The sequence below is a fragment of the Pinus tabuliformis genome, chromosome 6 (genome assembly GCF_031772625.1).
Source record: "Pinus tabuliformis cultivar Carrire ecotype Pingquan chromosome 6, CPIR1, whole genome shotgun sequence".
In the NCBI taxonomy this organism is placed as follows: Eukaryota; Viridiplantae; Streptophyta; class Pinopsida; order Pinales; family Pinaceae; genus Pinus; species Pinus tabuliformis.
Genome location: NC_142292.1, coordinates 1625056157 through 1625068953, shown reverse-complemented (window position 1 = coordinate 1625068953; position 12797 = coordinate 1625056157).

Sequence of the window (12797 nt, the reverse complement as noted above, 5' to 3'; positions counted from 1 at the left end):
TTTTGCTTTAATTGAGAGAATATCAAAACTGTAACAAAATACTATTTAAAGGACTCTCGAGCTGAGGCTTAAGGGTTATAAAATTTTATAAGAAAAGCCTTGTTACACTTTTGCACTCTGGTATTTCTTTATTATAAGCTTTGAACCATTTCTTGATTCCATATATATGAGGAATAAAGAAGAATGGGTACTTTTATCAGATTTTTTTTCTTTCAATTTATAATTGGAGCCTTATCTTATGCTTTATTGCTTACGCTTACAATTAATTCATTGAGATATTGTCACTTTCGATATAATGTTGTATGTTCATTATAAGTGTAAGAGGAACAAAATTATATGTGAATTTTCTATGAAATTAATTCAATTAATTATTTAATTGAATTAATTTATCATCAAATTGTTTTGATTAATGATATAACTTGGAAATCTATATTTTCAATCATGTGTTATCTTTCTTTTTCACATATAAATATCAACACCCAGGTTAGTTAGTATTTATTATAGTTTAATTTATATTTATATTTACTATTTTCATTAAGCATTATCAATCCACTCCCATCCCTTCCTTATAGTTTTCACAACTTTCAAGTCTCCATCCACTAGAGCAATTTATATTTGAGTAACTAGACCAAATTCAAAACTAGTTGACACCACCAGCCCAAATGGAAAAAACTATAACTTGAGGCTCTAATTGAGTGGTCTCCCAAATGTTGATGAGGACAATTTTTTTCATCAATAATTTAGAATATGGAATATCTTTATAATTTTTTTATATGTATAACTGGTATTTTATATCATACATTTTCTTCTTTTATTTTGAAACGAAAATCTTAATGACCCATTGAGATATTTAGAGAATTAAGATTTATTCTTAAGCTTTTAGTATATTGATTTTTCCTTTCTCATATTCAAATTATACCCTAAAGATTTGATCTCATTAATGAGGTTGTTTCAATTTTATTGCAAAAGTAGTTGAATCTATTCCATGTAAATAAAAATAAAATAAATACAAGCACTAAAAGTCTCTTTTAATAGGAGCTCAAATATACTTGGGTGATTTTCTCCTCCCTTGCTATTTGAATTACTAAAAGCTCATCTTAAACACAATAGTTTATATAAATTTGTTAATATCCTTTTGTTAATAATTTATTATGTCATATACTTTCCCTTTTTGGTTTAGTTTTAATCATTTCGTTAGAATAGAGTAATACATGCAACCAACTCTTTGTTATGGAGAATGTCGTCATACCAAATGAAAATGGGTCTAATTGAGACCCTAATTAGTTGATAACTCTCTTGTTGTAGGAGAAAATTCTCCACCTATCAACAAAACGTTAGTGTAAATTAATAATTATTAATTATTAATTTAATTAAAGAAAAAAAATTAAAACTAAATATAATTATAAATTTTTGTATCAAAATAATAATAAATATTAGTAAAATTAAATTAATAATAAGTGATTTGAAGTATAATTGTAATGAATTGATTTTACAATAAAAGATATAGAATTTTTATTAATATAATAATTCAACTAGAAAAATTAAATATATTATTTATTAGAAATAAATTAAATATTAATTATTAAATTTGAATCTAATGTATGATTAATAATGATAAAAAAAAAAATTAGAATTGTGAGGGGTTTATCTTAACCTTTCTTATTACCTCCTCAGTTTTCCTACGTGCCCTCCCCAGGGTCCCGTTTTCTTTTGTCTTTTTAATCATTAATCTTATCTAATCCCTTCATTTATCTAATTAATTTAAATTCCAAAAAAATATTACCAACCTTATTCTTAAACTAATATAATCTTATTATGAAAATTATTTCTATTCGAATATTTAATAGTAATATTTAATCTCTTTTTTTTATTTCTTTCCATTCTTTTCTTTTAAATTTTAATAAATAATATATTTAATTACTCTTATTGAATTATGATATTAATAAAAAATTTATATCCTTTATGATAAAGTATAACCTCTAATTACTTTAGTGTTAATTTAATTTGATTAATATGTATTATTAATGTGACTTTTTTTATAATTATATTTTGAATCCTTATTAATTTAATTTTATCAATAGTTATTATAGTTTTGACTCAACATTTTATAATGATATTTCATTTTAAATTTTTTTTTCTCTCAATTTAATTAATATTAATGTTCACACTTTCTTTATCCTTTCAAAGGTCAAATATAATTACTTAGATCTTTCCTCCATGTATATTTGGTCTGGCACTCTTCACTTCATCATCTGAGCTCTATATCCCTTAAGATGGGTGAAGCGTTTACTAAAAACATTAGACTTCCACAAGATTACTGATCCAGGAGGATCCATCAATCCAATTGCACATGTGTTCGAAGTGTCGTCATCAGTATTCATGGGTGTCATTCAGTGTCATCGTCGCTTCAGTTCAACTTCAACAGATTGATAGTGTTGGTAATGATCAGTGTTCAGGTAATGTTATGGTTTCATGGCGTTCAATTGATGTGGTGTTGTACCTGGCTGTCGACTTATGTCATCGACAGTTCCGCCAGGGTTTGGTCGACGACATGTGTTTTGTCGTTCAACTTTACAGGATTTATGGTTGATATAGTTGAGTGTGTAAAAGGGTTCGAGTTAAAGTACCTGGTCGACGACATAGTCTTGTCGTCATCGCCACCAGTGTCAGTTTCAAAGATGTGATGGTCGTCGTCGTGCAATGTTGACGAATCTCACATGAAGACCACAAAGATGTACCAGAGTCGATCGTTTGGTGAAGGCTTCAATTTCGCCAATGTCGCTGTGCAGAGCCAACATGGGTCTTTGAAAATTAAACGAAGCCCAAAACCTAAGCATAGCCCTAAACCCTAAACGCCTAAGCTATCCTATTATTCTTTGTTACCCTACGAATCCTAATTCACTCTTATCCTAAATCTAAACCCTAAATCCTATTCTACACATCATAATCATGTAATAAACCTATGCTAAACCCTAATACATTATCCATGTATTCAAAATCCATTACCTAACCTAAACCATGTATTAAAAGTCCTAATACATAACATTATGTATTAAAAATACATTGACAAACCACATTACCTAAGCTCTAAACCTATGCTACACCCAACCAAATCCAAATACATTACAAACCCTATGAAATACCCCTCGGGCTATTTTCTATGTCAAAACATTATATATACAAATAAAACCATACCACAGTCCCTAACCGCCAGAGGGAAACTGCAGCGGGACCGTGTGTTATGTGACCACATGTAATAAACCGTCGGAGTTCAGCTAAACCGCAACAGAGATGTAACCGTGTCGAAGCCAGAGTCATGTGAACAGGTGTAATAGACCATCAGAGAAGGGTTAACCCCTAGTTGTTGATCGCAGTCGGAAACCGTTGGCAGTTCACCACCATACATGTGACCGCCACTGTCACCGCTACCGCCAACCAGAACCGCCGACTAATTAATTACGGGATTATGTGGTGTTCACATGCAACGGTTTCTCCTCCGCACGGTTAGGAAGACTGTTAACAGCTTTCGGGTTTTATAATGTTTATTTTGGGTTTTGTTTGTTTAAAAATTGATTTTAATTAATTAAATGACCATGACTAGGCCTAAAGGTGGCAAAACTCAACCTAACTCAACCCAGAAGCTAGCACATTCATTCCTAATACAGTCAGAGGAGGTTTTGATGAACCAGGAGGCTTATAAACGCAAAATTCTTCATTGGAGATCAGGAGGAGAGTTTTCAGTTTTCATGTGCAGGTTCTGGAGGTTAGAGGCGAATTTTGTTTTCTGAGTTTCGAGAGCATCAAGAGTCGGATTTGGAAACCGTAAGCAGCGTTGGAAAGCTGGTTCAGAGAGCTATCTGATGACAGAGGTCAAAATTTCTTGTGTGCAAGTTCAGTCTGACTAAATCACTATGTAATCCACTTCTTCTTCTCATTCCTAATAAAACGACTACCCATCTTGAAAGCGGACCCGGAGACATAGTCCATCAGGGACGAACTCCGTAATCAATATCGCTATCTGGTATATCTGTGTTTTCGTTGTTTATACTTCTGTTTTGCATCTTTCTTATGGTTTATCAGTTGTCGTAAAGTGTTCTACTCCAACAGTTTTCCTCGTTTTCCGTGCTTTCGATGTTCAGTCAATTCACTAATGGCTAATCAACTCTACATCAATATTTAATATATGATCATTTCAGATCAATTACACAGTGTTCCAAAAGTATTCATCATCATCTTTTAGTTTGTTTTGCCATGAATTATTTTCTTTTAATGTTTGTATATGAATCTATACAGCTTGAGTGGGCCTAATGGTTAAGAGCATGTGTTTTCTCCTAAGAGGTCACAAATTCAAGACCAGAGGGGGGTAGACTATGTATGCCTTGTAGACTTAGCAATCAAATCACTGCACGGAGGTGGGTCCCTTGTCCCACAAACAAGGGGGTCTCATACACCAATGTGATGTCTGGCTTGGTCGTGACCTTAAAATTGGACAATAATAATATTATTATCCATATATCAAATAAATTGATCTATTTTTCTAAAGATAGATTAATTATAATAATTAAAAAAATACTTAGTAATAATAATATAATATTAATGTTACAAGTTAAATATCAAATTGGTGTATATAGAAATTGCTAAGTATTGGCCAGAGCATAAGGGAGAGTTATCCAACCTCTATTCCATTCAATCCTTATTTCCTCATTTTAATTTTCCTCCCATAAAATTACAACATTTTTAATAATAATAATAATAATATAATATTAATGTTACAAGACGTTAAATATCAAATTGGTGTATACGAAAATTGTCTAAGTATTGGCCAACGCATAAGGAAGAGTCATCCAACCTCTATTCCATTCAATCCTTAATTCCTCATTTCAATTTTCCTCCCATAAAATTGTTGAAGAAAAATGTAACTAGGTTCGATATTTGTCAAAATAATTTTAATCTTTGTACTTGTCAAGAAAAAAAAATATTATTTTTGTAAATTATATGAATGAGTTTCTTGCTCGTTCCATAGGTCTAGGAAAGTAAAAGAGTCAAAATCATGTTAAAGAGCTCTTCTTGAGCATATTTGTAAATGTATATGAAGCTACCTAGTGTCTAGAACAACCCTGCAAGACCAACACAATCCTCTTGAAGACAAGCAAGCAGACAATGAAAAATTTGTCACGTTGGCTAGCAAAATAATTTAAATTGAAGTCATGTCAGATAGAAAAAGAGACACAACATATCACTTGGTTATGTCAGCTAATTATGGAGGCATGACCACTATATATACCCACCTAGGGTCACCGCAAATAAGATGAACAAAAACTCACACTTCTCTCTGAAGAAATTCATTTGGGTATAGGAATTTCAGAAGTTTGATACAAGGAAATGTTTTGTATGGATCCGCATTACAAGAGGAAGACACCTTTGTTGCTTTGATGACAATTACAATGAATTATATTGGCCTCCTCATATTATAGTGATCTCGACATACCTTTGAAGTTTCAAATGAAGACACAATTAAGAAATATACCTGAAGCTTTTTGGGTGGCATAATAACTTAGAATTTTGAGTGAGTAAAGTAATCATGTGTTTCTCAGATGGTCATCATGTCTTGTAGTAGTTCCACAGAGATGAAAATTTTGGCACATTGATAAGTATGATCTCAATGCAATAAAAACACATTCAAAGTCTCAATGTAAGGAAGAAGAGGGAACGTGGTGATCATTATTATGAAAAGGATCTAAGTAATCCTACAGTGATACCTGTCTCGAGATGAAACATCAGTCAATATCTCTGATAAAAATGATAATGTTTGTATTAAATGAAATAAAACCCACTGGTCAGCTCTACGAAAGAGAGTCTGAACCAGGAGAGTCTGGCTCTGCAAAATGCTCTACATTGTTCATGTACATCACACATTATATAGTAATCATGGTTTTAGGGAAGTTAGAACAGTAACCTAAGAAATAGAAATCAATTCCTATCCTGAGGTCACGTGAACCAACTCACACTATTCTAGGATATTATCCATTATCTTCAACACTCCCCCTTAATGGAGAAGGGGTTCACAAATATGCCTAACATCTCCCAAAACATTTCAAACTTAATCCTACCAAGAGGCTTAGTGAAAATGTCTGCAACATTATCACATGTATTACAATATACCAAATGGATTTATTTTGATTGCACTTTCTCCCTGAAAAAGTGGAATTGTGTATCAATGTGTTTAGTGTTTTTGTGAAACACCGGATTATTAGCAAGTTTGATTGAACTCTGATTGTCGCATCTAATTGTTGTTGCGTCTATTTGTTCTTCCCCGACATCTTGGAGAAGTCTTCACAACCAAACTGCCTCACACGTTGCTGCACACATGGCTTGATACTCTGCTTTCGCTGAGGACAAGGAAACTATGTTCTGTTTCTTGCTGTTCCATGTAATCACCCCGAATCCAATGCTGAATGCATAACCTGTTATGGATTTGCGATCATCTACATTTCCAGCCCAGTCTGAATCTGTAAATCCTGTCAATCTAACATCAGAGGAATCAATATAAATAATACCATAATCTACAGTACCTTGTAGATACCTCAAAACACATTTCGCTGCATTCCAATGACTTTCAAGTGGCTTGGACATGTATTGGCTTAACACACTAATTGCATAAGCCAAATCTGGTCTAGTGGTGGTTAGGTAGATTAGAATCCCAACCAACTGTCTGTAAAGTGTCGCATCTGCCTCCTTAGAGCCATCCTCACTCTACAGTTTGATGTTCTGCTGTAATGGTACTATTGTAGGCTTACATTGTTCCATACTAAATCTTTCTAACAAGCCTTTGACATGCTTTCCTTGGGATAGAAATGTTTTTCCTGAATCTCTCCAGATCTCAAGACCCAAACAATATCTTAACTCACCAAGGTTTTTCATTTGGAACACTTGTTACATTTGTTGCTTGATTTCTTTGATTAGACAAGTAGCATCACCTGTAATAATCAAATCATCTACATACAAAGAAATGAACACTATGCGCCCTTGTTCATCTTTCATGGTATACATATTAGGGTCGTTTTTACTTTTGTTGTAGCCAAATTGCAAAAAAAATGAATCAATCTTTTCATACCAAGACCTGGGTGTTTGCTTTAGTCCATAAAGAGCTTTCTTCAATCTACAAACTAAATGTTCTTTCCCTTTCTCGACAAACCCTTCAGGTTGCTCTAAATAAACCTCCTCTTTTAGTTCTCCATTTAAAAATGAAGACTTTACATCTAGTTGGTGTATCATCCAATGTTTCTTAGTAGCTAAAGCAATTAACATTCTAATAGTATTTAGTTTAGCTACAGGGGTGAAGGTTTCTTCATAGTCAATACCTTCTTTTTGTGAATACCCCTTTGCTACCAATATAGCTTTTAATTTTTATATGGTTCCATATGCATTAATCTTTGGTTTATATAACCATTTACAACCTATGGTTTGTTTCCCTCTAGGAATTTCAACCAATCCCAAGTGTTGTTCCTAATTATTGATTCATATTCCTAGTCCATGGCTGTTTTCCATTCTCTACATTCATTTGCTTCTTTATAACTAGAAGGTTCAACCACATTCATCATACTAGTTATAAAAGCATTTTCCCTATATCTTGCAGGCAATTGAGCTTTCCTACATGATCTCCTGAGAGGTGGGGTAGCTTCAAACCTTGTTTGATCATCATTTTCTTTTTCTTCCTATTGCTACTGTTGATGTTGTTGTTCCTGTTGTTGTTCATCTTCTGACTTTGTCTGCTGCTAATCCTGATTGTTCATTGTTTCTTCGCTTTCTTCCATCAAGAATGGAATATCCCATTCCTCATTGTGATTATCAGGTTCTTCATGATCATGCTCATGGAATATAACATCTCTACTAACAAAAATCTTGTTCATAGAGGGATTAAATAATCTGTAAGCTTTATATTGTGAACAATACCCTATAAAAGTACATATGATGGCTTTTGAATCTAGTTTTCTTTTGTCTTCCTTTGGAATATGGGCAAATGCTTTAGACCCAAATACTCTTAAGTGTTTTACTGCAGGCTTAAATCCATATAATGCTTCATAAGGAGTTTTAAACTCAAGACTCTTTGTAGGACTCCTATTTTTCAAATAAACTGCAATATTCAATGCTTCAACCCAAAAACCATTCAAAAGATTCTTACCTTTCAACATGCTCCTAGCACATTCCACCAATTTTCTGTTCTTTCTTTCAGTTACTCCATTCTGCTGTGGAGTATGGGGTACTGTAAATTGCTACAATATTCCATGGTCTTTACAATATTTGATAAGCTCATCCTTCCTATATTCTCCCCCTTGATCGAAGCGGAGAATTTTTATCTGCTTCACTGTTTTCTTTTCAATCATATTCCGGAACTGCTTAAAGTATTCAAATGTGTGACTCTTCTTACTCAATAAATATACCCAAGAAAACTTTGTGCAATCATCAATAAATAGGCAAAAAATATAGTGCACCTCCTAATGATTTTCTTTGCATGCATCCACAAAGATCTGTGTGCACTAATTCAAGTATATCTCTCTGTTTCTTCTCTACTCGAACAAGGAATTCTTCTCTATGCATCTTTCCTAATGTACAAGCATCACAATCATTATGCACTTGTTTTAGCATAGGAATATCTCTTACCATTTCCTTCCTCTGTAGTAACAACAAATCATTGTAGTTGATATGACCAAATCTTTGATGCCATATCTCTTCTGTAGTCAAACTTGCTGCTTTCAAAGCTCGAACTGGTGCAGGTCTTACATCCAATTTATACAGACCTGTTCGAATTCCTGTAGCAATAATCTTCATGCCATCTAGCAGATCTCTAATAAAACAATTATATTTAAAAAAATCAACTTTAAGATCTTGATATGTAATCATGGATACAGAAATCAAGTTCTTTGTTACACCGGGCACATACACGACATTATGAATTTGTTTTACATTACCATTAGGTAAAATGATAGAATTTTTCCCACACCCTTTGATTTGATGACTTCTATCATCACCTAGGTAAATTTGTGCTCCTTTGTTGATTTCTTTAAAATCTTCGAACCAATGCTTGTTCCCTGTCATATGTGTTGATGCTCCCGAATCTACATACTAGATGTCTGCGTCAACATTCTCATCAAAATCTGCCATAAACAATATGAAGTTCTCCACATGATTGTCACTTGCGAGATGACCTGCATGTCGTTTCTGCTTTTGCTGTTCTTCATGATATTTCTTCTTCCTGCACTCCCTGGCAATATGACCAAGTTTTCTGCAATAAAAACATTTAATTTCAGAGTTGTTTCTATTTGGATGCATACCTTGGGTCTGATTTGGTATTTTCTATGAGTTTCCTTCGTTTTTCTGTTGCAGATTTCCTTTCCCTTTAAATAAGTTCTTTTTCGCCATCAATGCAAGATTGGCACTCTAGGGCTTCAGAGTCGATCTTCTTTCTTCTTCCTGCATCAATATCCCTGTTAGTTCTTCAAACTTTGAGATCTTTTCTCTTGCATTTATCCTAGTGATAAACATTTGGTAGTCATCTATCACACCATTCATTGTAATGGTCACAAGATCTATATCTGCAACTGTGTCACAAATGTATGATAATTTGTTCTTCAGATCCTTGATCCTTGCTACGAATGAAGCAACTGTTTCATTCTCCATATTCAAGGATATGATCTTGCTCTTCGGGAACAAAAGATGATTTGTATTCCTGATCTCATACAAATCCTTCAGAATTCCCCAGATCTCGCTAGCTGACTTACATTCTCTGATGTGTGGTATGATGCAGTCTTTCACTGACATCTTCAATAGCATCTTTGCTTTACCTTCTCACTTCTCCCAATCTGGGATCAATGTTGATCCAGCTGTTGGCCTCTGCTCATCCCCATTTGCAATCGTCCAAGCACTCTGCACTTCTATCAGAGTCTGCATCTTGAATTTCCAATTCACATAATTGGAACCATCGAGCTTGTTATGCTCATTTAAGAATGCTTCAAACATTTGATTATTCATCTTGGCGATTTAAAGAAAATTGACAGGTAAAAAAAAAGTATATGTTCGATTTACCCCAGATCTGTGACAAAGACATAAATCATTGATCTCCAATGTTGTTTGATCTCGCAGCACACATGCAGACCACTGTGGCTTCCTTCACAGCCTCTACCACAGCCTTCAAGGCAAACATTGGCCTCCATACAACCTTCTGTTGTCAGCTACAGCCAGAGCGCGGCCAGGATGCAACCTTTTTCTCGGCCTCCACACAACCCTCTGTTTTTTACATGATCGACGCAAGAGTAATCACCTCGAACTCGAGAAGATCTTCACTGATGTATACCAAATTTTGTGATGGTGATGCTAAGGACGACTGTGTGATCATCGCATTTATGCTCCTAAAACCTGTGATGATTTCGGTTCAGGTGCACCCCCCACTGATCATACAAGTTCCTCAGCCTTGACGCTCTGATACCATGATAAAAATGATAATGTTTGTATTAAATGAAATAAAACCCACTAGTCAGCTCTACGAAAGAGAGTCTGAACTAGGAGACTCTGGCTCTGCAGAATGTTCTACACTGTTCATGTACATCACACATTATATAGTAATCATGGTTTTAGGGAAGTTAGAACAGTAACCTAAGAAATAGAAACTAATTCCTATCCTGAGGTCACGTGAACCAACTCACACTATTCTAGGATATTCTCCATTATCTTCAACAATCTTGGTGGTGCAGACACAATAATGATCTCGAAAAAGGTGAAGTGATAATGATGATCTCAACAGTATGAAGAAGAGGATTGGTGACTTTGTTTTTGAGTGGCTTGGTAAGTCAAGGGTCATGGTCTTGGTGTTCACCAATTGGAATCTCTATAAGAAGAATTGTGTTTTGGTTTTCCTCTCCAAGAGGGAGAGGTTTTGGCCCTGTAAAAATGCCAACATATTTTGTTCTTGTCTCTTTGTTATGATAACTATTTAATGATCTAAAGAAGACACACTAATGTTAAAGAATATGCTAACAAATTAAACATTAATAGTTATCATGTAAAAGAAGAATCTCATTAACCTCATGCCCCAGATTCTTCAACATGGTATCAGAGTTATGGTTGCAGTATAAGGAAGGGCATAAAAGAGACACTTAAAAGATTAATCTTCAACCAGCAACAATAAGACAAGTCAATATCAATCTCAGTTAAGGTGAAGGAGGACACACTCTGTATCAACATCCATATGCAAACAATATCTCCGCACTCCTATCTTGGTCTCCTCATGACTATAGTATTCAACACAGTCACTGTAATACTATCTCGGCATGCTCAAAGGAGATAAATACACTATCTCGGTATCTCTGTTTTGGTAATCTCTCAACATAGTCTCGACATACCTGTAACAGAAAGATACAATCATAGGACATCTCTATCAAGGCTTTAGATAGTTGTAATAAGAGAACTTTGATGATCGAACAAAGACATACTCTGTCTCATCACAGCCATAATTGAATATATTCATAATGAATCTGAGTATAATTGTGAAACACATTGTCACGGTTTGGATGAAAGCCATGATATTGAAGTGCAGAGATGATTTCAACAAAGAAATAGTGAAGGTATCAAGAAAAATGTGACAATAAAGCATGCAAGAGTGATGAAGCTTGGGTGGGGATAGAGTATATAGTCTCGCACAGATGGAAAGGATCAATGAAGCACTCATGGTCTCAACATAAATTATAATCTCATTTTTTATGCTAAATTACAATAGTAAGTCTCGGGTTCCTTACTACCATGATCTCAGTCAAACAAAATATTTTTGAAGAAGACAGTCCTGGTAATAAGACAAAATCTCTATACACATTCCAGTTACTATCTCTATCTATGTTATTCAGTGGCAAGTTCGGGTTCACATCACAATGCCTCTCTACATACTTTGTATGTACAGTGCTCATAATTACAATGTCACAACGATATACTTTTCACAATTTCGAATCTTGTCTATAAACATAGCATGATGCTTGATGCTTGGATCAGAGTATAAATTTTTTGATGATGAATGTAATAAGGTCCACTTGTGGGATGAAAATATCACGAGCATGTCAACAATGTGTTTAAATATAGGAGTCGAAATTACCAAGAAGATGAATTAGGAATCAAAATGATCTCAATATCATAAAGTAGTTTCGATGATGACAAGATAAAAAAATTCATGGTGCTAGAAGGTCTCCAAAGAAGTCTTGGTAAAAGGATACTAGCAGTTTATGATGGGCAACTCAAGCAAAGGAAGCATCAAGGTGAAGATCTCTTCTTCACATGCCAACTAAGTATCTCTCATGTTTAATAAATTATTGGTTTAATGACTTTGGTTTGCAAGGGAATGGAAATGCTAGAGGATAGTCACAATCCTCATGACAAGGTCGTTACATAAAATAAGGACAATATTTATGGTCCGCATAGATGAGTGAAGTCATTGAACAAGGTCTCCTTTGAATTCATAAAGGTATACATTAGAAAAGTTGGTAGAGGAACTATGAACATTATGTGAACATTCATGTCACTAGATAGGATGGAAGCCCATGGTAAGAGGGAGTAGAATTCATTGAATTAGTCTCTCTATAAGTCTCTTTTTGGGCTCCTAGATCTTGTGTAGAATGTGACTACAATATATATTATAGATATGATATGACATCATGGAAATATTAAAAACAAGATCTCATGACATCATCACGAGGGTGACTAGAATCTCAAGTATAAGTAAGATACCTCAGTCATCAACTTAGGGTTTCTATGAAAGA